At 33.6% G+C, this 25,133-nt stretch overlaps 1 protein-coding gene across 3 annotated transcripts in view; it reads right to left on the bottom strand.

Moving 5' to 3' along the window:
- The window catches only part of LOC149075949 (A disintegrin and metalloproteinase with thrombospondin motifs like), a 200,404-nt gene that overhangs the window by 58,848 nt on the left and 116,423 nt on the right, over window positions 1–25,133 (bottom strand). Inside the window, exon 1 of one of the 3 annotated variants that reach the window (XM_089243478.1) lies at window positions 9,320–9,837. The exons of the other annotated variants lie outside the window; for them this stretch is intronic. The gene's annotated coding sequence lies outside the window, so the exon portion shown is untranslated. Of the gene's footprint in view, window positions 1–9,319; window positions 9,838–25,133 lie in introns of those variants that run through there. 3 annotated transcript variants of the gene reach the window in all.

Raw genomic sequence — 25,133 nt, 5'->3', positions numbered from 1 at the left:
CAGGATTGCCAATATGAGAGGGTTTCAAGAAGGGATTGCCTTCATAACATTAATTTTTTTATATACAGCGTGAGATGTTATAATTAAAGTTCCCGTACTCTGTGAGTAGTTTTTCTCAAAAATTGCTTATCCGGATATAGCCAAATTTTTAGGATATCTGAATGAGAAAAAATGGGAAAGAGATTCATTAAAAAAAAAAAAGTTCAATTTTCGACCACCAGGTAAAAAAGATGCACTGTTTTATTGCATTTCGCATTTTCCCATGGTCCATACATCATATATACCAAGTTTCAATGCAATACGCCCTCCATAACGATCGCTATATGGTTCTGAGTAGTTCCAGTGTACTGACAGTTAAACCGATGTAGCACCCGTCAGTACACTGACACTACTCCGAACTATATAACGCTCGTTCTGGAGGACATATTCCATTGAAACTTGGTATATACGCTGTATGGTCCATGGGAAAAAGGAAAATTCAATAAAAAAAGTGCCACTTTTTCACCTAGTGGTCGAAAATTGAACTATTTTTTTTTATTCTATCTCATTAATCTCTCTCCCATAATCACACTAAGATATCCTAAAAAACTGACTGTATTCGGATAAGCAATTTTTGACAAAAACTACTCAGAGTACGGGAACTTTAATTATAATCACCCTGTATTAGAAGAATATAATAACTCTTTTTACAATAACATATTTTTCATTTCTGAACGCTTCTATTATATGTTGAAAAGAAATAATCAAATGCCAGACATTTTTCTATAACATTACTATCTATACATTTCGATTTCTTTAAATTTTTTGTTTATGAAAGAAATGAATGAACTTGAGGTGTATAAATAAATATAAGTCGAACGGATATCCTTAGGATATACGTTTCTTTGTATTTTTCGTGCACGCTCGAGTGCGACCTTTTACATCTGTAAATATAGGACGTGCGTTATCCTTTATAACCGAGCATTGTCTTTTTGTTTAATAATGTCGAAACAATTTTTTTTTTATCCTTCTATATATCCTTGATCTAAAACTTGAAACGTTTATGAAATCGATATCCTTGGTCTGGAGAAGAAAGTGGGAAACGAAGATGAGGTCGAGTAAAGACGTCTTACAAATTCGTCTTGGATTATATTTTTCTCATTTTAAAATTAATTATTTTTTGAAACTCGATATATAATTTCGATTTCCTAACAGTTAATAACTTCATACTAATCATATTTCAATGCAGTGATTATTGAAAATAAGTATATTATCAATATTATCAATTTTGCATGCAGATGTGCTACTAATTCTGATTTTACGAAACACAAGGAAAAGGTATTTAATTTGTTTTCAATTTCAGTATGATGTAGAAATTTATAATGAAATCGGGAAATTGAATTCTGAATGAAATCGAATATTCTAATAAATGAATTTCAATTATATATTATTAATTTTTGAATTCGATGTATTGCAATATATATATTTTTTTGCTTTTATACAACCAAAATATTGAGAATATTCTAAAATTTTGCAACGTTTGACTAAGAGTGTAGCTTGCGGTGGGTCATGAAATGTGATGAATGCAAATAAACATCAGCAGAAAGTCAACTAATGAAAATCGGATACAGCAGATGTTCTGAAATTTTTGACAATGGTAGTTCGCTTGTCTAGTGACCATGGCGCTTCTATGAAAATATAACGACTGTATAAAACTTTAAGACTCTGAGTCAACCAGCCATTAATTAGACACATATGAAAATTCTCTGGCTCGACACGACGCTCTTAAAAAGTTTGCGATGCCATTAGCAGCCGCAACACACACTTTGAGAAACACTGGTGAACGGGGTGTTTCACGATGAAAAAAAAAATGCCATGAATTCAAAAGTTTTAATACTGTAATACTGGGCGTGAAATTTTTGTGTAAAGTTCTCAGCAAAAGGATATTTGTTATAGTTTCAGTTGTTTACTATTTGGTGGGAAGGGGGTTCCATTAAAAAAATTTAAGCAGTCCAATGAACAAAAAAATAAAAAAATTCAATAGTATCATTTGCACTTTTGTGAAAGAAATTCACTAGTAACATTCAGATGGAAATTCGTCGAGATGTTTATTGAAAACATTCATCATCGAGAAAATTCATTGAAACTTTTGATTTTCTTCATACTTTTTTGCGACAACCTTTATTTCTTTTAAGACTCAGTGAAAAGTGACAAAAACAAACAATTCCAATAATCGATATCTCGACGAATTTTCACTCAAGTTTTACGTAGTAAATGCTCGGTTCAAAAAAGATTCGAAAATTTTTTCTGATTAGCATATTTGTCTCAATTATATACCGTATAAACATTTCAGTTCTTATGTTTCTTCTAATTTTATAGAAGTGAAGCTAACACAGCCCAATTTTCCTCTTTTGCTGACCATTTTCCATACTTTAATTTAATATCAGAATCGACCTCAAAATTTTTGTTCGGACATTTTTCGAATTTATATTCATTATAAACAAATTCGGGAAGTATTGCTTTAAGTTACCAGATGAGGTACCTAAGAAACTGAGACAAATTCACACTCTAGCAGCTGACCACACTAATGAAACTAAGAACAAAGTAAATAGATGAATGCGAAAATGTAAATGATCAAGTATATATTGTGAAGTTTTGTGATAATATTGAGATTATATTGTGAAATATTGTGAATACAATGCTAAAGATCTAAGAAATGAAATTATTTCAAGCATTTAGAAGTCTAGTTTTGAGATCTTAGCACATTTAAATGGATAATTTTATCATAAGTGACTTCAGACGTTTTATGAAGATTTTACACACCCTTACATGGACTGCCAGTTAGCAAATTACTATTAGCAATACACAAATGAAAAATTTAGAAATAATAGCACAATCATCCTAATCTTTTTTTCCAAGGTTCACTTCCATCTCTCTCCACTTCACAATGTTTTTCCATGAGATGACTTGGTCAAACTTGGTCAAATGATACCTTCAACCTTCTGAGATCCTCTGGACCTATCTAATTGGTATAAGATTTCCATTATTGCTATATTTTTTTTTCTCGTTTCCCTAGGTATTCATGTCACAAACTCTCCCTCTTTTTCTTCTCCTTGACCAGAAACATGCAATTACAAAATGCCAGTCATCGCGTCTGCGTCTCACCTCCGACGTCAGCGGTCCATATATATATATACATGGGAATAATGAGAAACGGGTTATGCAAATAAGATACTGTAGCTGTGAACTAAACATTGTGCCATTGGAATTCAACATTTGAAGAAAAATGAAAGACGAGGCACACTAATCATTTGTTGATTCAGAATTACTAATCGAATGTTGTACGGTTGAGGAGAAGAGAGAAGCAAATATAAAATTCGCGTACAAATTCTAACCATCACTTTTTTTTTTTTGAGAATGGCCAATAGCGAATCGAATTCGGGCTGCTTGTTGATTAGCATCATTAACGGATTGATTGCTGTTCGGATCTAGTCAAGGTGAGTAAACTAACACAACTAGCGAATCGGCTGCACTTTGCCAAGTGAAACTCCCCGTAAGTGACGCAAGTGGCTAATATTTTTGCGGTCAAGGTGGCCTTGGTGGGTTTGAGGGTTTTTACGAGTCTTTCGTTTCATCGCGTCCTGTTCTTTTTGAGCAATGATTCTGAATATATCTTTGAGTAATTTACAAAGTCTACACCTTTTGCCGCCCTTTTTGACGGAGTGATCTTTTATTTCTCTTCCAAATTGAGAAAATTCAACTCTCTGACGCGACGTTACCGCAGCATCATAAAAATTTTTAAATTTTATGATAACGTATTATCAATACATACAAACATAAGATGGTACTTAATAGAATTCATTTTTTAAGAGCCTTGTGTGTGTGTGTGAGTCTTTGAGATATTTTGATTTATCACTTCTCTCATAAAAAAAAATGTTTTCAGCAATTCCCTTCTTGATCTTTTTACCACTCGGGACATATACAAGATGTATCATAAATTCGTAAATGGTCTGAAAATTCAAAAAAAAAAAAAAATTGAAGGAATTGGTATATTTTTTCTGATAGTGGTTTACGAGAAAGTTATTCTCACGAAAACGCGGTTTTTTCGGCACAGAATTTTTTTCTTTTTTTTGGAATCTTTTTCGATAGAAAGCGCTGCACGGTAGCCTATCGGATGCGATTGGACCTGAATTTTTCTCTTCAATCTCTTGTGTGGCCAACATATTTGTGAAGATTCAGCTGGCGATTCGTGGCTCCTCACCAATAGTGGTTCACTCACCGATCTCAACACCACAATGAAATCCTTATGCAAGCGCAAGTAACGGGGAAATTCAGAAACGAACTATTAAACGCATCCAGAATTTTATGAGACTGTGACTTGCATATTTCCAGTGATCTGGATATTTTAAATACAAATACAAATACAACGCCACAACAGGCAAATTGCCCAACGAGGTGGCTGACTTAAGAACATCATGGATCCCCGAGCCCCTACCTACTACTGCTACACCACACATGCGCCCCCCCCCCCGCGGAACCCCCCAACGAATCGGTACATGCGGGAATGTGCGTGTACGTGTAGTGCAACCTGACGTAAAGTTTGTTTCTGTGTAATGCTTGTTATGTGTAGTGCTGTCATCTGCCCCCAGTTTTACTAACTATGAGTGAAGTGTTATGGTTGAATGATTTACTGTTGTAGGACTGTTGCTCTCTGTGGCGAGACTTTTTAACGGGGAGATCGGCTCGCATTTGCGCCTTGAAGTTGGGAACCACAGAAAACCAACTTCAGCCGACCACCACTGTGGGGTTCGAACCCGGATCCTCGCATCACGAGTCCGGCACTATAACCACTCGACCACCACAGCGGCTTCTATTGACACAAATTTAAAATACTTTTTTTAATATACTAAAATAGTTTTTCTTACTTCTTTTCATTAAAAAATATACAAATTCCTTTAATTTGTATGTATTTTAAACTATTTATGACTTTATAAGGCCCCTTTGATATTTGATTAAGTTTAAAAATAACATCTATCTCCAATTGTAAGTATTTTTACTACTCGCATTTGTTCATGATATTCAATTTTATCCTTGTGAGATATGTCTTGCGAAAGCAAATTGCACTGGAACAGTGTAATACTCAGGAATATTCTCAAGTATTATTTCTCAAGTACTTATTTATCAAAAAAAAAAGAATTTTGCTACCCTTTGGGTCTCAGGTGAACTTAAGTCTTTCACCCACCTCGTATGATCTTTATTTTCTTTTCATTTGCAAAGCGCACTACTGCAACAGGAATTGGCAGAGTCATGATGAAGGGGGGTTTGATGGGTTATAACTACCCTGTCTCACCAATTATGGTTTTCGGTTTCGGTTTCTATTACCTCCATATATCTCCTGAAACTTATAATATAAATCACAGTATTATAATACTATAGTATTATATAGTATTATAATACACAGTACTTATAATATAAATCCTTATATCACAGTATCTAAAGCAGATCGCTGCGAGTGATTTACCCCAAGCCGAGATTATAGCGTTATTTTGCAGGAAGAAACGTAAACCCCCTCCCCCTTGAGAAAATTCTGTGCACGCCTATACTGCCCTTTCACAACTTTAAACCGATTTTTGAGTTCGAATATCTCTGCGAATATTGCACTTAGAAACTTGGAATATTTTTTTTTTGTTTGCCTCAGGAGAGACAGGCCAAAAACTTTCTAATTGGAAGTTAGAGCACAAGGGGCACCGTATAAAAATTAAGTTTTTTTTATTTGTGACGCACTGTATTTTCCACTCTCAAAACTGGTACAATAATTCAACTGATAATTTTTGAACGCCTTTTGAACATTTTTTTAAAAGGAAACCACGGACGATTGAGGAGACAAAGGCCGTGCTAGTACTTACAGGACACCCTGTATATACATGGATAAGTTAGTTTCTTTGACGCGTGTTAAAACTAGCATCTCCGTTAAAGAGATTCGAGATCCAGTCTCTCACCACCCACCTAAAACAAACAATATTCTCGACAGTAGTTGTGAAATATTCACGATCAAAAATCCAAGCACTTGAATTCCACATAACCTACTTCAGCAGTTTTTTCAGGTACTTCGATCATTTATTTATTCGTCAGTCCTTCGATACAACGTCGATCGGTGTGAACACCTTATATTTGAGAACGTTGAACTCGTTTCTAACCCAATAACACTAACATTTTTTTTTTTTGTTTCTAGAAAAATGTCCTTGTACCATATATCCACGGCATAAGGTCAAGAAAAAGCCTGAATAGAATCTTACCGTTTTTAAATATCAAAAAACCGAGTGACAAACGCTTGATAAAAAATAAATAAAAAAAAATTATAAAACACACACACAGTGTTTTTTTTTTGGCCTAGAACACTTCACCCAGAGATCACTAGAACGGGTTTTTCCCCCCTCGAAATTTCAAGAGATTTCAGAATCAGAACCGGTATCAAATGAGGAAAAAACTGACCTCAAATAAAGAGAAGAACCAACATTATATTTTATTTTTATAGTGATTTATAGGTTGTGTGTTTAAAACACGGTGGGTATTTTTTAGCGTATTATAAAAACGCAAAACAACAACTTCATAGAGAAAGAGTCGTGAAGAATACAAAAAACTGAATCTGTTTTATATAAGTATTACGGTGCGAAGAGATCAGGGTGGTCATTTCCAAATGATCCGATTGAATCGAGGAGGAAAATAAATCGAGCTGACCACACAGATTACCGCTACTAATATCGGACTCTACGTGAAAATATCTCAAAACTCTGTAGTTTCTGTGACAACGTTATTAATCGCGTGATTTTTTTTTAGTATTTTTAAGTGGATAAAAAATTCAGGTCACTGCTGTTAACTCCATCATGTTGATGTTAAGCCGATGTTTTATGGGCCGCTTGTTCTGACTCTGAATGATGTTGAAGATTTTTTTTTTTTTCAAATTAATACTGATGTGGAATTTCACTGATTTTCGATCGAATTTCTTTGGGAGTCATGTGTTCTCTGATGGTGAATGATTGAAGCGGGCGGGGGGGGGGGTTCGATTTTGCCCTCATTCGGCAGAGGATTGTACAAACATTGCGGTTGGTATGAATTTAAAAACTGATTTATAATTTTTTGGATTTTTAGTAGAAAAATGATTTTGAAACCGGAATTTTTAAATGATGTATATAATTGTTACGTATAAAGCTCTCTCTTCGTACAGAATTTCTTGTACTCTTTTCCCTTTTTTTGGTTCACAGAATAGAGCCCACGTACGCTCAGAGAATATTATTGAATACAACCCGCGCGCGTTTTCGGATAATATTGAGGAATTCAACCAGAGTTTGCTCAGAATATATTTTTAGATGCAGTCTGCGTTCACCGCTCGAAATATTTTTGAATGAGGCTCGCGTTTGCTCAAAAATTGTTGAATATACAGCTTGATTTCGTTCGGAATATTACTGAATATAGTCTACGTTTGCTCAGAATGTTAAATGCCGCCCACGTTCACTCAGAATGTTAAATACCACCCACGTTCCCTCAGAATATTGTTGAACACAGTTAACGTTTGCTCAGAATATTGTTGAACACAGTTCGCGTTTGCTCAGAATATTGTTAAATACCGCCCGCGTTTGCTCAGAATATTGTTAAATACCGCCCGCGTTTGCTCAGAATATTGTTAAATACCGCCCGCGTTTGCTCAGGATAATATTGAATACAGCCCACTATCACGCGCGCCCAGAAATTTTTGGTAATTTTGTCACACTACGGTTATTCTCTGCACATTAGAGCTAATTAGACCGGGACCTATAACTTATTGCAGATTCCGAACACGGCAGCCTTTCTTTAATACTCACCGAGAGGTTGGTGGGCTAACTCCTCAATGTGGGACTCCCCGCGGTAGCAATCTTTTTTTGGGGTCATGTCGCCGTATCTGTTGTACCCCTGTTGTACCCTACGAAAGTTTTCTGACCAGAACGAACCGGTATCGAACTCGCGACACCTCTAAACATCCTTTGGTACTTGGGCGAGTATCTTTTTGACCTGGGCTACCACGCCCCAGAAATTTTTTGTTAAATATCGCCTACATTCGCTTAGAATATTGTTGAATACATTCTGCGTTTGTTCAGAAACTGTTGAATACATCCGTCGTTTGCTCAGAATATTATTGAATGCAGCCCGTATTTTCTCAGAGTATTGTTAAATACTGCCCACGCTTGCTCCAAAAATTATTAAATATCATGCTGATTGCGCGGATTTCATATTAAAAAACATTTCCAAGTGCAGATTATCTGCATTTGTTTTACTGAGAAATAGAAATATATATAAGGAAATAAAAATGTTTAAAAATCGATAGATGATAATCGGAAAAATTTAAATTTTTTCCACTCACACGACAAAAATCTTCCATTTTGTTTTGGATTTCATTATTGCCAAATGAAATTTGACTCTACGAATTATAAGCAGAAAATTGCGTTAGTTGACTGTCCATTTGCTGCAACTGAGTTTGCGGTCCCTTGATTAGAATCATGTGAGTTTGTACAAGGTATACTGAGAAAACTGGCTGTTTATGTAGAGAGAGAGAGAGAAAGATACACTGATTTTTTAAAAATTTCATCTCTGCCCATGAACAGGGACTTGAAACCGGGCCTTTCGGATGACGAATCCCTCGGATCCAAGTGACCCGGAGTTTGAGTCCCGGTAGGGGAAACCGAGATGAAATTTTTCCAAAAATCAGTATCTCTACATTAACAGTCAGTTTTCAGTATATCGTGAATTATAACAAGTGGAGAGAGTTATGTTACTGAAAAAGCCCAAACTTGACAAGTTCGCGAATTGGTCAATTTCATTGGAAATTGACTCGGCCAATGTCCAAGTGTTCTGCTTTGGAAAGCAAGTTTGTGAAGTGGCTGGAGATCCCTGGCCAAAGTCCGATAACAAAAGACATGATTCGTCCAAGTTGGCATATTTTTCGTGATAAATATGCCATATTAGCTATGACAATCCGTCATATCGCAATCAGGATGAGGTAATCATTTTTTTTTTCAAAACCATTTAAATAAATAGTTCTGTAGATTTATCATGTCCATGTATCACACGTTTACGATAAAAAAATGGATTTGGACTTTGGCAAAAATTATCGGTCAATTCACGAATTAGTCGCACTTTGGGCTTCGACAGTAACACCATGTATTTCCTAATTCAAAGGGATGTCGAGGGAAATCGGATCAAGTTTATGAAGAAATATTGCAGAAATGTTCATACATGAATCATGATCTCGAAAAGGTACTCGTCAAGAAAATCATAGTAGTCCGAAAGAAAGAAAAAGTATTCATACCCATTTTCCTGAATGCATTCGAATACGTGTATTGACTTCTGATATTACGCTACGCACACGTACGACTTCAGATATCATAGATCATATATGTAATAGTCTTTTTTTTCTTCTCTCTTGCCATCTCTGCATCAAGGAAAGCGACACTTTGAAATATGTTGTACGCGTATAGGAAGTGTATTATTTACTTAATATATGTGTGTGTTGCACATTAAGCAGAACAAAGATAAAAGATAAATAATCCATCTAACCGTCCAGAGACAATTATGTCCAGTCCCGTTTGAAAGGCATAAATGAAACGGCAACCGCTCGACACCGTAGAGCAACTGCAGCTTAACATCAGAGACACACGTATGATATAGTGTATACGACGGCACTAAAGAGAGCATTCGCAGAATTTTAATCGTCTTTTTTTTTTCTTCATTATTCAACCGCCACTCATGGAAATCCTTTACTTTCATTTACAGGAACATGTGGACTGGAATTTGACGTCCAAGACGGAGGATAGCAGTGCCAGCTGCGACAGGCTCGAAACGCACTTAGAAATCACCCGAGGGGACAATTGGTCGGATGCCAAAGAGAATACGAATTTGAAAAAAAAAGCGGAAAAAGAAACGTTTTCTGTTTTTAAATTACTAAAGATGGTCGAAATGCAATAGACAATGCAACCGGAATTCTTTGTCTTATGAATTAAATATTTTCCTCAAGGCGCACGGATGATTGATACGACAAAACAGAGCTGAGAGGTCACATAATATGTGTTTTGCCCATTTATAATATAAAGACTAGTAAATTATTATTATTTTTTTTTTTTTTTATAGAATACGATATTCGGAGGTTTGGGTATTTCCCAAGAAATATTTGAAATGTCTTACAATTTTATTTTGAAAATACAGGGTGAACCACAAGTCCTGACCACGTTTTAAAAATTAATAAGAAATCAACCGATTGTCGTAAAACTGTGTGGCTTGCACTGGAATACTTATCATGGAGGAGATTTTTTTTTTTGATAAATTAAAAAAAAGTTTAAATTTCACTCACAGGTGGCACTGTAAAAAGAAAGCCTCATCATTATACTTAAAATGCAGCATAAATGCTCAGACAACATCTAAACGGGTTAAAGGATGCTCATGTTGAAATGTGGTAGTTTTAAGTAGCAACGAATTGCCATAAAAATTAATTATACATTGTTTGAGTTGCATTTAAAAAAACTCTAGGTCATTGGCCATTTTTGTCGCACCATGGTCATTCACTCACATAATATTGCTAACCTGACCGGGACCTACAGTCTATTGCCGATTCCTAACGGCAGCTTTTTGTGCGCTAACCCCTCGGTTTGGGACACCCTGCGGTAGCAAGCATTTTCTGTGGTCAATTTGCCGCCGTTTCTGTTGTACTTACGCGTCAGGAAGGTTTCTGAAACTTCTTGAGAAGAAAGAATTTCTGAAAATTCGTCTGACAAGGGTGAATTAGGAATCGAACTCACCACGACCTCCAGTATAACGTATGTAGCAGTTAATATAACGTATATAGGTTATATAGCAGGTCGTGACTCATCACACTTCTAAACATTCTTTCGTACTTTAAGCCAGTATCTTTATCGACCTGGGGTATCGTGTCCGTTGACCATGATAAGTATTTCAGCGCAAGCCGCACAGTTTTATGTCAATTGGTTGATTTGTTATTGATTTTTAAAATGTGTCCGTGACTTCTCTCGTCCACAATGTATTTCCCTCTCGAATCGTTTGTGCCCATATTTTACGAGCACTTTCACTTGTGGCAGTTCGATGGCACGAGTCATCATTATGTCAACACGATAGGTATTATCAGATGGATGAGCTAATTGACAAGCTTTTCGATAGACGATGAACTTTAAAAGAACCACCAACCCCATCATTATCGTTGAGTTTAACCATTTGGGTAATGATTATGAAAACGTGTATTTCTGCCCACGCGCTGATTCCATTATAACGAGGTTTTTTAATGCCACGAGGAACGAGACGAGTTATGAAATGGTTATCTGACAACTGAATTATTTGTGAAGTTTCAGTTTTATTTTGCCATCGTGGTCTGATGTGGACAAGGTCACACGTCTTCATAATAATTTTGACTGATAAAAATTTCATACCTGGAAATTTCTCATTGAATAATTTAATGATTCATTTCTAATAATTGCATTTTACTCAGCTTACAATAATGAGAGAAAAACAAAGAACATTTTTGGGAATTAAAACGTTTAATGACTCCATCATAGTATTTCCCTAGAAATTTGCTTAAAAATAAATTTAACTTTTTATGACTTTTGAAAATGAAATTTTCAGAAATTTGTTCCATGAACAGAAATGACAATGTTTTTAAATGGAAGGAAATAGTTTTCTAGTAGATTTTTTTTTCACGTGGTACATGAGTTTTCGAATAATTATAATTACTAATAATTTCAATTAAATGAAGTTATTCAATTTATAATAATTGAAGATTTAGTTGCTTCGAAAGTTACGTTAATTAGAAATAAAAACATGCTAAATTAATGTTCAATTTTTTTTGAAACTTCTTAAATATGCTATTTAAGTAACCACTAATTATATCTACCAAAATTATGTAATTTGATCAAGAATTGGAAGAGCGGCCAAGAATGAGTTAATTATTTATTATAGTTTACTACAGATTGTCATCGCATCACATTTGAAATATCTCTAAAATGTAACTAAATTGGACTCAATTGGCCCGAAAAATGCCTTAGGACCACTGAACTCAACACTGTCCTGATTCTCATTAATATAGTAAAATTCCTCTTACCAGACACCCCTCAGATGCGGTCACACCACTTTTACGGCCAAATAATAATTTAACCTTACACGTATATTTGTAACAAGAAAAGTATGTAAGTACATGTATGCATAATAAAAGTATGCATTTCGACCCCCCCCCCCCGATTAACGTTCACCCCTCTTTTACGGGACGAATGTTATTTGCCCCGTCGGTGCCCTCAAAATAGCAGTTTTACTGTAATTTTTCTTTTTTTCCATTTTACCCGTTTCTGCCCACATCTTGATAAAGGTGCCACCCATATAATCACTTGCATGAAAATAACAATATGATGTCGATAGTTATAAGGTGGAAAACAAAAGTACTTAAGAGATAATAAAATAAACACACACATTCTTCAAGAGTTCATTACTAATTCAGAAATGACCCAATAGACATTTTTCGATATTGGGATAGTTTGTTGAAATTGCATCGATTAAGAATCCGAGAAATTTTTTAAATACATAAACAGGAAGTATGATGTTGGACGAGACACGTGCCCTCAATTGAGGACAGCAAAATATGACAACATATTTGAAAAACAAAAAAGTTGTAGTGAAACGAAATTGAATTATGTCAGTTATTCACATTAAACTGTAATCATTACAAAAGTAATGAATCACTTGCATCAATTCAGTAATCACTTCCATGAAAATAGCAAGATAAAGGAATGATAATATAAAGTGGAAAACAAAAGTACCCACGAGATATAATATAAATTTAGATTACACAAACTTCAAGAGTTCATTTCTAAACGAGAAATGGCTTCTCGATAATTTTTTCGGTGCCAATCTCTGAGTAGGGTTGTCATCTACAAGTGCTAAAATATACAATATCTAGCTGCAAGGCTAATATATCAAAGAAAGCCAAATCTTCGCTCTGCTCAAATGAGTACAATAAGTACAAATCGATTAATTGCTATCGTACAGCCAATGACCTATTAGCAGAATTTTTTAAGGTCACTTCGCAGGAATTTTAGAAAGAAAATTCTATTAGAAATCCAGATTTCAACGTAAACTCTTAGGAAGGCTTTTAAATATTTTGAAAATTTTTTCTTCTTCATCGGGAAGTTACTGACAAAATTGATGTAAAAACGGAAATTGAATAAGAAACAGATAACATCGAAAAATTAAAATCTTATAGATATAAATTTTCGGAACTTTATTCCCGATTTATTGGAATATAGAAGATGTACCATAACTGTTTAAGGAAAAACAACAACAAAGAACACTCGAGTTCATTCAGTTCGTTCTCGGTCTAACCGTACTTTTTACGTGTTTGAAACGTTTAGGTATGACGTAAAGCCAGGATATGAGGGGTGATTTATTCGTTCGGAAGAGAATAATTGCCGTTGGTAATTGAGGTTACCACTGCTTGTGGCACGCCGAGAAAGCATCTGAAGCACGCAAGCGCAAATGACATTACACGACATGACAAAGAAGACCCTGTACGACAGGATCGACTGGAACGCGACCGCAACAGACAATGGACAATGGCTTAACTTACAATGTGAAAGGTTACGTTGAGCGCTTGATTAATGCCAGAAACAATTCCGTGGTCGCCATTCGCTTTCGCATAGTACACATATACCAGAACTTGTGCGTATGTGTTGTATATACCGGAACCCGGTCAAGTATCTTTCCCTTTCTCATTCCGTTGCTGTCGTGACAAATAAAATAAAAAACAGAACTTTTGTCCGCCCGATTTGTACGTGACGGTAGAAAAAAAAAAAAAAGACATGCACTTTGACACAATCGCAATATCTTCTTGACGAAAGTGGGATAGATAAAGTGATAGACTACGGTACGTAAAAAAAAAAGAGGGGGAAGGCTAGTCTATGAATCGCCGAGGAAATATGAACTTTGTGGTCAAATTGACCATATAACTTCACTATATTAAATAACTAAAAATATTTATTTCCACCACTATTATATACTAAGCCTTCTTCCTCGTCAAGTCTGCGATCCCTGTCAACACTCCTATTGCAGACAGACAGATGTGAAGCCCATCGCAAGATTTCAAGTATAATCGTCCAAAGAACTCGGAGGTGGGGGGGAGTACTGTGGCGATGCAAAGCAAGAAAGTGTGTAAACGGGAGGGGGGTATGCCGTTTTACTGACGCGAATCGTTCATCCTAGAGGTGTACTTCCGATTCGGAAAAGTTCCCGAATGACGAGTAGTACCCAGATATATCATTCATGTTTTAAGAGGATACATAGTTATTAACATTAAAAAAATAATAGCATTTTACACATTCCCCGTGTGACCCGAAACCTAATTAGAAAGTTGTTGCTCTGTCTCTCCAGATGCTAACAAAAAGAATTACGTGTTTCTAAGTGCAATATTCACCGAGATATTCGAATTTGAAAACGGAGGTAAGTTGAGAAAAACAGCTCTAAAAATGAGGAAAACCGTTTTTCCTCATGCTGTAACACTTTTTCTCAAATTTTCTCCGTTTTTCGAATTCGAATATTTCAGTGAATATTGCACTTAGAAACATAGAATTCTTTTTGTTAACATCAGGAAAGACAGGGCAACAGCTTTCTAGTTGGGTTTTGAGGCATACGGGGAATGCATAAAAAGTAAATTTTTTTTTATTTTAATAATTATGCAACCCCCCTAGAAACATGAATGACGTATCTCAGTACTACACGTTATTTGAAAACTTGTTCTAACTGGAAGTAAACCTCTAGGATCAGCGATTTGCCAGTAAAATGCCATGCTCCCTGTTTGGCACATGCCCTATACACCTTCTCTATATATAATTTGCATATTTTTTTGTTCGTGGCGCTGTATAACCTCTATATTTCACGTTCTTTGACTTGTGAATACACTTTCATAGCAGCTGGCTAACGTGTGAACTTGTTTTTATTCCTTATTATTTTATCAAGTTTGAATAATGTTTTACTAATGTTGAAATAAATGTTAAAAATTCGATTTTGATAGCATTGATTGCGAGTATTTCAATTAAATTATGGAGTCGGATAACTAGTCACCGGATAAAGATGGATAAATACCTAAAGTGATAATATTTAGTAACGACCCTCAAGTCACAGTGGTGAAGTCACTGTTCCGTTGCTTTCGTGACAAATAAAATGGAAAAAAAAAACTTTTGTTGGTCACATATTCGTACGTGACGGACGGGAGGAAAAAAAAGCGATATGCACTTTGACACAATCGCAATATCTTCTTGAGGAAAGTAGGATAGTGATAAAGTGATAAAAAATATGGTGCATAAGAAAGCTATTTTCCATGAAACACCGAGGATATATAAATTTTATGGTCAAATCGACCATATAACTTCACTATATTGAATAACTGAAAAATTTCCGTTCTCTCTCTTACGGTTGTATGTATTTTCTACTATTGGTGGGTTTTTTTTTTACTAGTTATTACCATCATACTCAAGGATACGAAGATGCAGTTCATGGCCACGTTGCCACTTTCCATCGAAAAATATCAGAATTAATTGGTTTCGAACCGGTTCACTGTTTATGGGGTGTACTAAACGAGACTAAACAAATTTTTTATCTGGTTAAGTCACTGTCTACGAATAACACTCAAGGGGAAGGAGAAAGATGTGTTAAGATTTATGTAAGTTTCGCATAGCCTGACTATTCAATCCGTGAAACTCGTTAAGGGTAGACAAAGCAATTAATGGAGTACTAGAATCATGAAGGAATAGCCAGACGGATCTCAGTTCGTCTGTTTTTTTGAAGTGAATGTTAAATTTTTTTGGAGAGAATCTAGCTATAGCTTATCGAGAGAAAATCTCTTATAATTAATGTCTGTAACTTATATGAAAATGCTTTTTGAGCTTGAGATTCCACTGTAAATGACATTTCCCTAATAATGATTAATTATTAATAAGTAGGATAGTGATAAATTATTATTAACTAATTAAGTATTATTGATTATTATTAGGGGAAAATGTCTTATGCAGTGGAACTTTCGATAACTGATACTATAAACAGTGCCGTAACTAGCCATTCCTATGCCCCGTGCATGAACTTCCATTTAGGCCCCTTCTTGGCCCCAAAATGGCACATTTAGGTACATTCCTGGCCTCCTCCAGGTCGGCCTTGTTCGGGTGCATCTGTTGCACCTGCCTAGTTACGGCACTGACTATAGGACCGAAACTTTTGACCCGCTAACGAGGAGAGTCCAGTAATGGGTAGTAAAATACATTGAAGCCCATATGGAAATACTTAATTAAAAAGTCATTTAATCGGGGAGTTCCACTGTATAGTATATGCATTGCAATCGTACAGGGGTATAACTCGTAATATATAAAGCACAATCGTATAAGGGGACCGTGGGACCGGGGGAAGGGCTAAAATGACAGATGTTTTTGTTGTCGCACAAATAAAATCATATTAATTTTAGGACCACAAAGTTATGGGGGGGGGCGTCTGTCAAATACCCAATTTGTGCCCATCAGAGAATATGAAAAGTTATCTAAAAATAAATAAAAAGTAAGGTATAGTAAGGTTTTTGAGTGAAAGTTCCATAGTTTATATGTATACCAAGAAAACAACTATTTTCTTAAATAGTCTATAATACTTAATACTTAATATATACTTTCTATAATACTTGAATATCTTTTTAAAATTTATGTTAAATTTTAATAAGTCGAAGAAATAGACATTTTCTGGATATTTTGCCGATGCTAATTCGGAACGAAAAATCATCTCGTCTCCGCCGAGACTCGAACCTATTCCTCTTGCAACCCGGACAAGCGCGGTACCATATACACCACTGGAGACACGACCCTGTCTTCCTTATTTCACGCACTGTGGCGGGAAGCATTGAAGTAGAGGTATTATAATATCCTTTACTTTCAATAAGGCAAAGATTATTTTTACATTCTTTTTGAAAAAAAAAATCTCAAAATTACCAACTTAAAGAGAGTCTAAAAAATTTTTATCTTTCTAAAATTATTACAGTTTGTTTGTGTCTTTTTTGAACCGACTTTCTAAGACTGAAGTAAACTTCTATATATAAGTTGTCGCGCGAGATTGACTTATTATAAAACAATCTTTAATATAAACACCATAATTTTCTATGTAAACTCCGCGATTTATACGCTATTAAAAACACATCAGAATTTTTCAGTGTGTAGCAGTTGGAATAGAAATTAATATTTTAAAATTATTTTTCGAATAAAAAGTAATTCTTAAAAAATATAGATGCAGTTAGGAAAATTGACATTCATTCAGCAGAAACGTGACCATTAACGCCTTGCATTTCTTGAGATTTCATCATTAGTGAATAGAATTTGCGTATTCGGATTATACGAAGACATTATTCTCCGAAAGTATTGAAATTCGTATCTGTAGATTACACACTGTAAATTCCGCCAACTTATTTTAAATATATTGTTATTTGAGATATAGATGTATTTTTATGAATGTGTGTTCCAAATTTTGATACAGTACATTGTTTTCGGGACATATGATATGGCATTTATTAATAAAACCTAATAAAACCTTTTTATTGTCGTGAGAAAAATTCACAAAGGTCTTGTCCCACTTAAAAAAAACTCTCTCTCAAACACAAGCACATTGTTTTATGAGAAAAAATGTTTTTTTTTTAAAATAGATTTGCAAAACTTAATAACTAAAATCTTTTACTGTTCGTTCCGAAATAAAAGGTATCTATGAGTTATAAAAGCATCGTGATATCCAAAGAAATAACGTGGTTCCAATATTTTAGAATTGACTTGAATATTTATTTTCATGAGTACTCGTGATACACGACCACGTAAATTACCTTAAAATATACCAATTTTTCTTTTACCTAATTCCATTTTTTTCTTTCAATATACTGCAGAAATACTTCTCTCTAAATCACAAACAAGGAAGATCATGCAGTGACCTATTACTATTATTCTAGAATGTAAAAAGCCGTATTATATTAAATTCACTTTTTTGGAACAATAGCGTATTTTTTGTACAACGTGATGTCAAGATATAAATGGGTGATATACTGTTTATAAGGTAATATAAGACATGAAGAAATAAAAAAAATGGCGAAAGAATTGATCTGGTTTGAATTTTATTTTGTCTCTCCCTGTACTCGCATCATAAAATTTACATTCATAACATAATTGCAAAATTTACAACAGCCTATGAATAATTTAAAATATGAAATTAATCATACGTTGTTTCTTTGGCCACAACAGGCTTAAATAAAGCTTTTCTGGCCCTGTATTGTTAGTGAATGACAGATATAGACATATGAACTGATATTTCAATAACCACGAAAAATAACCGAATGAAAAAATACGTATCGTGGAAAGTTGAAGTAATGATTAATAATGAAAAATTGAATATGTTGAATGAATAGAATGGATGGAATTTATTGAATATACAGAGAATAAATGAAATGATTAATAGTGAAGAAATTGATTTTATATTTCTGCAATATTTCGCATATTCATAAACAAAAAAAATATATCACAAAATGTTTTAAAATTTAAAATCACACCTTAAATCCAGTTCGTTTCTAAAATATTCTATCACGATAAATCACTTAAATTTCTCAATTCCGAGTTAATGAATCCCGATCTGTCATTCAGTGACTTTCTCATGAAAAGTGCAATACCTATATTACACTTTTTTCTTGAAATTCCCTCATTCATCATTATAAATGATTATATGAAAAAAAAGAAAACCAATCGAAATTACGGTCTCTCGAAAACCACAGTTCTGATGACCAATAGATAACAAATACAGAATACGTAGTGTGTCAATATTGAAATGTTTAACAAAACTAAAAATTAATGATGTAATAATGAATTCAAATACGTTTTTAAGTGTGATCGTACGAGGATAATTTTCTCAACGGGACATGAAAGAGAGCACTAATGAGTAAGATGTGCTTCCAAAACAGCAAGTATTTGAAATTCACTCTACGTATGAACGATAAAAATATATGTGATATTTATTTCTCCATTGTTTGGTCCATATTTCCATTGAAGTGTCATGGTAATGGTCCTCTTAACTTCAACTGAAATGTCTCCATTTTATCCGATTCTTTGCGGCACAAGAACTTTTTTTCCTCCTTTTTTATGAATTTTTCAGTCTTTTTTTTTCCTCAAGAATCCTAATTCAGAGACATACAAGTTACACGATATTATCGTCATCAAAATGATGAAGAATCGAGAATCGTATTGTCTCTTCTTCTTCGGCTTTATTCCTGAGAAGCCTATGTAAGAGTTAGATAATATCGAGGAACATTTTTGACTTTTTATTTTATTTTTCCTCCGAGCGTTATTTCTGGATATAAACTGGGTCGGTATACGTATGAAAGGGCAAAGCTCATCGAGAGAAAAAAGAAAAACCAAACCTGAACTGTAATTTCACAATTGCCAAATGCAAGATCTGTATCTGGAAGTCAAACTGAAAGGCTAAAAACTGTAAATTTAGAGAAAAGTGGAAAAAAAGACCTTTTTTTAAAACTGGTTCCTATTTACTCGTCGTGTAAATGTAATCGAGACCTTTTTAAAACAACATCCAATTTGTTTTTAAAGGTCTGGAAAGAAATTTTATTTTGGAAGGACGATGTCGAAGTAGTTTTTCAAGCATTTTATTTGTTCAAATTGTTTCGCATGTCGCTAGAAATAAAAAGTTCCATTACTTCTCTGAAACATGTGAACGACAAATTCAGCGTCTTTTTTATTCTCAAACACACGAACGCATTGTTTGAAAATTTTTTTAAAAATAACTGGTTTCATGCATTCATGATAGTACTCTTGAATGAAAAAAATAACTCTTGCTGACTGGTAAAACTAGATCTTGTTACGAAAAAACGAAGTGGAAAATTGCTTTTTTCATTGGCGATATGGAAAATGAAGTTATAATTTTTTAACTTATATTTTCATTTTAACTTATGTTTTCATTTTAACTTATGTTTTCATTTTAACTTATGTTTTCATTTTAACTTATGTTTTCATTTTAACTTATGTTTTCATTTTAACTTATGTTTTCATTTTAACTTATGTTTTCATTTTAACTTATGTTTTCATTTTAACTTATGTTTTCATTTTAACTTATGTTTTCATTTTAACTTATGTTTTCATTTTAACTTATGTTTTCATTTTAACTTATGTTTTCATTTTAACTTATGTTTTCATTTTAACTTATGTTTTCATTTTAACTTATGTTTTCATTTTAACTTATGTTTTCATTTTAACTTATGTTTTCATTTTAACTTATGTTTTCATTTTAACTTATGTTTTCATTTTAACTTATGTTTTCATTTTAACTTATGTTTTCATTTTAACTTATGTTTTCATTTTAACTTATGTTTTCATTTTAACTTATGTTTTCATTTTATCTCAATATTCGATTTATTCCAAAAGTAATCTCTTGTACAATTGATGTTCCTTTCAATTACTATTATCCTATCATTAGTCATCAATATATTAGTGGTGTATAATAGGAAATGCTTGAGCATAAACACATGTGTATGACTTCATCGCAGCGTTATCTATATTGTCAAATTTTCTGTAAGTTTAGTGAAAATTGGTTGTAAAATCCGCATGTAATAAGAAAAAATATATAGAAAAAAAATTCTCACTGCATCTCTGAAATCTTCCTGAATTTTCACGACATTCAACTGGCGTTTTTATTACATGTGTACTATACAGTATAAGAGTATCTGGCAACGGAATTTGCAAAAAAAAACAAAACAAAATTGATATTTCCTGCACATGTGTAATTAAAAATCATTATCTTAAAAGCTCATAACTCTCTTATCGAATATCCAATTTTTTTATTTCAAACTTCATCATAGCCTTATCTATACTGTCAAATTTTCTGTAAGTTTCACAAAAATTGGTTGAAAACTCAATAAGCACAAAATATGCGATGAAAATTGGAATTTTTATAAGAAACATTTATGTCTTTGTGAATATACGTGGCATTTTCACGAAAAAGTATACAGGTATTGTACAAAACAAAGTAAAACATTGTGTGATATTTACAAATCATTTACAGCTTTTTTATGGTACAGGATTGATCAAAAACTATTTTTTTCTTTATTAACTTTTTGTCGGTCCCCTAAAAATACTTACCGAATCTGCATTGAAAAGCATGAGTTCAAGTATTATGTTTAGACGTCCGAAATTAAAAAATGATTCATTCAGTATCTAGAAATTTGAAAAATTGTCTAAACTTCAAACTGTCCACTGGCTTATGTCTATATAATGAATGAATTTAGGAAGCCTTTACACGATTTTACAAATAAATCTCTAAATTTATTTTTTTTAAAAATCAGAGGAAACCCACATAGATAAATTCAAAAAAAAAATTATTTTCTTTTTGTGCCTTTAAATAGTTTTTGAAACAAATTCTAGTTCTATAAAGAGCCTTGGAAGGGTAGCTAATGAAATTAATATCGATCCGAAATATATACATAATGAGAAAATAATTTGAATTGTCTTATTCTTTTTCTCATTAGTGGTAAAATTACAAATATTAAGATGAATATAGAGCAAGTCCGATCGTGATTTCGTCAATGTAAATGTCAAAATCTCGTGAAATCGGCTCCAGGTGCTCATAAAGAAAACAACCTTCTATGACAGTCGGCGGTATTTTCGGGTTTTTAATAACAGCCTGGGTATATCCTCAATGACGCAGAACACTGTCGAATAGCGACACGCAATTAGTATCAGTGAAGTGACACGTTTCCTAATTCATAAAGCAACTGCTCCAACAGTTCTTTTTTTGTTCTCTTTATCATTTTTTAACCCGATAATAAAACTCTAGGAAATGCTCTAAGCGATACGTATGTATGTATATTTACAAAATAATCAGGAAGTATGTGAATGAGGAGAAAACGCGTCGAAACTGTTGCTCTCTTAAATATACCAAAAGATTAATCTTTTCCAGACACATGAAGGAAGAGAAAAGAAAATTCGAAAGTGAAAAGAGAAAAATGAAATGAAGCGAAAATCAAGAGCGTTATTTTCTCACACATTTCCTGGAACGCGCCAATGCTTTCTACATTTTATTTTGTTTTTCGAAGAAAACGTGTGATCACGCCCATGTCTGATAACTAATTAAAACTATTATATTATATTTGTCGGGATGTTGAAGTATATACCTGTTCGTCGTACACACCTGGCGGCAGCACTGAGGAAAAACGGTGTATGAATTTCTGTTTGAAAATTCCTGAAGAAAGCACCTATTTTTACGTACTTGTAACCTATTAAGTTAACTCTTAAATGCGTAGCTTTGCATATGTGCAAAGCGTTCTTTAAACCTACATTATGAGTCGTTCAAGTATTACGTCAGCATCGGGGAGGGGGCTTCGGGTTTGCTGTCTTTTGCTGACGGGGGGGGGGGTCAAAAATGACTAAAAATCCGCTGACGTAATACTTGAACGGCCCCTTACTGCGGCCGGGTTGAAGATAAAAATTCAGAATTCAGAATCGCTTTTGCACATTAGAAGAGATCATGTTCTTTCCATTTCATATTTTGAATTAGTTGGTAGATGTCCCAATTAACAACAACTCTTTGTTGCAGACCATGTGTGTCTGTGACTTCGCTAATTTGTTAAAATGTTTTCTTTTTGTTTGCATTTCTTTTTTTTTTTACCTTGAAGTTTGCAATCCGAACCTTTTTTTTACTATAGTTTCAATCACAAAGAAGTTGGTTATACAGGGTGCATAGCATTTTACTGGCGAGCCGTTGATCCTAGAGGCATAATTCCAATTTTAAATAAAGTATCCAACTAACGTGTAGACTCAGATATGTCATACATGAGCGAGGCAAAAATAAAAATGTTAACTTTCAAACGAACACCCTGTGCTCAAAAACCCAGTTAGGAAGTTGAAAGTTTTCCCCTGTCTATGCTGATGCCAAAAAAAAAGTAATAATCCGGGTAAACCGTTTCACCCCTGCATTTAATGCTGTTTTTTTTCCCCGGAACTTTCCTCAGTTTTTCGAATTCGAATACCTCACTTAGAAACGTGGATTTTTTTTGTTGGCATCAGGAGAGACAGGACAACAACTTCCAAATTGGGTTTTGGGGCACACGAGGACTGTATAAAAAGTTAATTTTTTATTTTAATAACTATACTACCCTTTGCAACATGAATGACATATCTGAGTACTACACGTTATTTAACTTTTTAACGTTTAAATTTTTTCTAATTGCAAGTATGTCTCTGGAATCAACGGTTCACCAGTAAAATGCCATGCATCCTGTTACCTATGCACACTGCATATTTGGAAAATAATATCACTTCACAATACATCTACTTCATGTGCGAGTTTTGAGGCTCTGTACGACCTCTTTAAGGGCCTTGTATAATCAGTTAAAATTCGAAATAGATTTTTTTAAATGATTTTTCCGGCTTTCAATACTGAGGCTTTCATTAACTATGAAAAAAATTATCAGCTCGAAAAAAAAGTTATGCATTTAAGGATTAAATATCATCTAGAACAGCGGTTGTCAATCAAACACCTCGTGTGGACCAATAAATCTCACAATTTTGAATTTTGCAGACAATCAACACGTGAACTATTTTAAGAGGACGTAAACATCATCTCTCTCTCTCTAAAAAGTAATTGCCATAAAAATATCTTTTTTTATTATTATTATTAAATACAATTATCCATTTTTTTCGCCTATGCTGTTTTGGTGGCAAACAGAGAAATAATATGAAGCATTAAAAAAATCATATGCTCTAATAAACAAATTTTCTGAAATTAATTTTTTTAATAAATGCTAAAACAAACACAACATATTTACGTAATGTCAAAAATTATAAATCTATAATATATATAATCAATAAGTATATATTGTTTATAATTTTTATGATTATGCTTTTAATTGGGTTGCTGTATTTTTGAAATATATGACATGCATATTTGTTACGAGCATCTTTTTCTCAGCCACCTCGTTGGGCATTTTGCCTGTTGTGGAGTTGTATTTGTATTTGTAATTTCCTGCGTATAATCCATATGATCCATTCATCCTTCGTATTACCCGCATATGAAAATTTCAAGGCAAGGAATGGAAGGGGTTGTTGTCACGTTTTTGTGGCAAAATGCCGATTTTTCCCATGTATATATACGCCATCTCTATACATAACATTTTGACAGATAATTAAAAAAAAAAAAACTCCAACTGTTCAGAAATGGTATTAAATCCTCACCAAGAAATTCTGATATTTGTAACATAATTCGTGTATTACACGCGGGAAAATGCGTTAATTTTCTGAGAAATTAAGTATTTCGTCGCACAGTATATATAGGGGAATAAAATAAGATCGCGTGTTACGTAATTAAAAAAAAAATGCATGTAGTGACTATCAACACGGAGCTTTTCTGGAGACATTGAACATTGAAGGACCGGACACACCCCCGCTTCCCATCTCAGAGAGATATCGAAGCTTTCCCGGGGAATTTCTGGAGACAACTTTATTTATTGATATTAAGTTAATTAATATATTGATATTAAGTTGATTAATATATTGATATTAAGTTGATTAATATATTGATATTAAGTTGATTAATATATTGATATTAAGTTGATTAATATATTGATATTAAGTTGATTAATATATTGATATTAAGTTGATTAATATATTGATATTAAGTTGATTAATATATTGATATTAAGTTAATTATTGATTTACATTTCGCACACCTCGAATGTGATTTGTATGCTGCTCACATGCATTACCGTTGGAATTCACTTTTCACTTTATCTCAAAAACTAGAGCCAATCTAACGAAACCAATGCCATATTGGGAATCTATGCCCCCCAAATATCATCCTAAAATCACTGAAATATCTCTGGCAATATAATCAGTGTTGGACAGTGCTATCAATTGATCATCACTATAAAAATACTCTTGGGTTTTTGGTATAAGAAAGATATTAGTATGCTTATTCAAAGAAAAAGTTTATCCTTTTTTGAAAAATAATTTTAAGTTTTATTTTACATCATGCACGCAACTTACAACAAATCCAGGTGAGTTATACGCATGATATCA

This window comes from Pholcus phalangioides, unplaced genomic scaffold (assembly GCF_987345545.1).
Source record: "Pholcus phalangioides strain wild (caught in Gottingen) unplaced genomic scaffold, Ppha-v1.0 ptg000015l_1, whole genome shotgun sequence".
NCBI lineage: Eukaryota > Metazoa > Arthropoda > Arachnida > Araneae > Pholcidae > Pholcus > Pholcus phalangioides.
The sequence above is the reverse complement of the archived record's forward strand: the minus strand, read 5'-3'. Positions and strand labels throughout refer to the sequence as shown.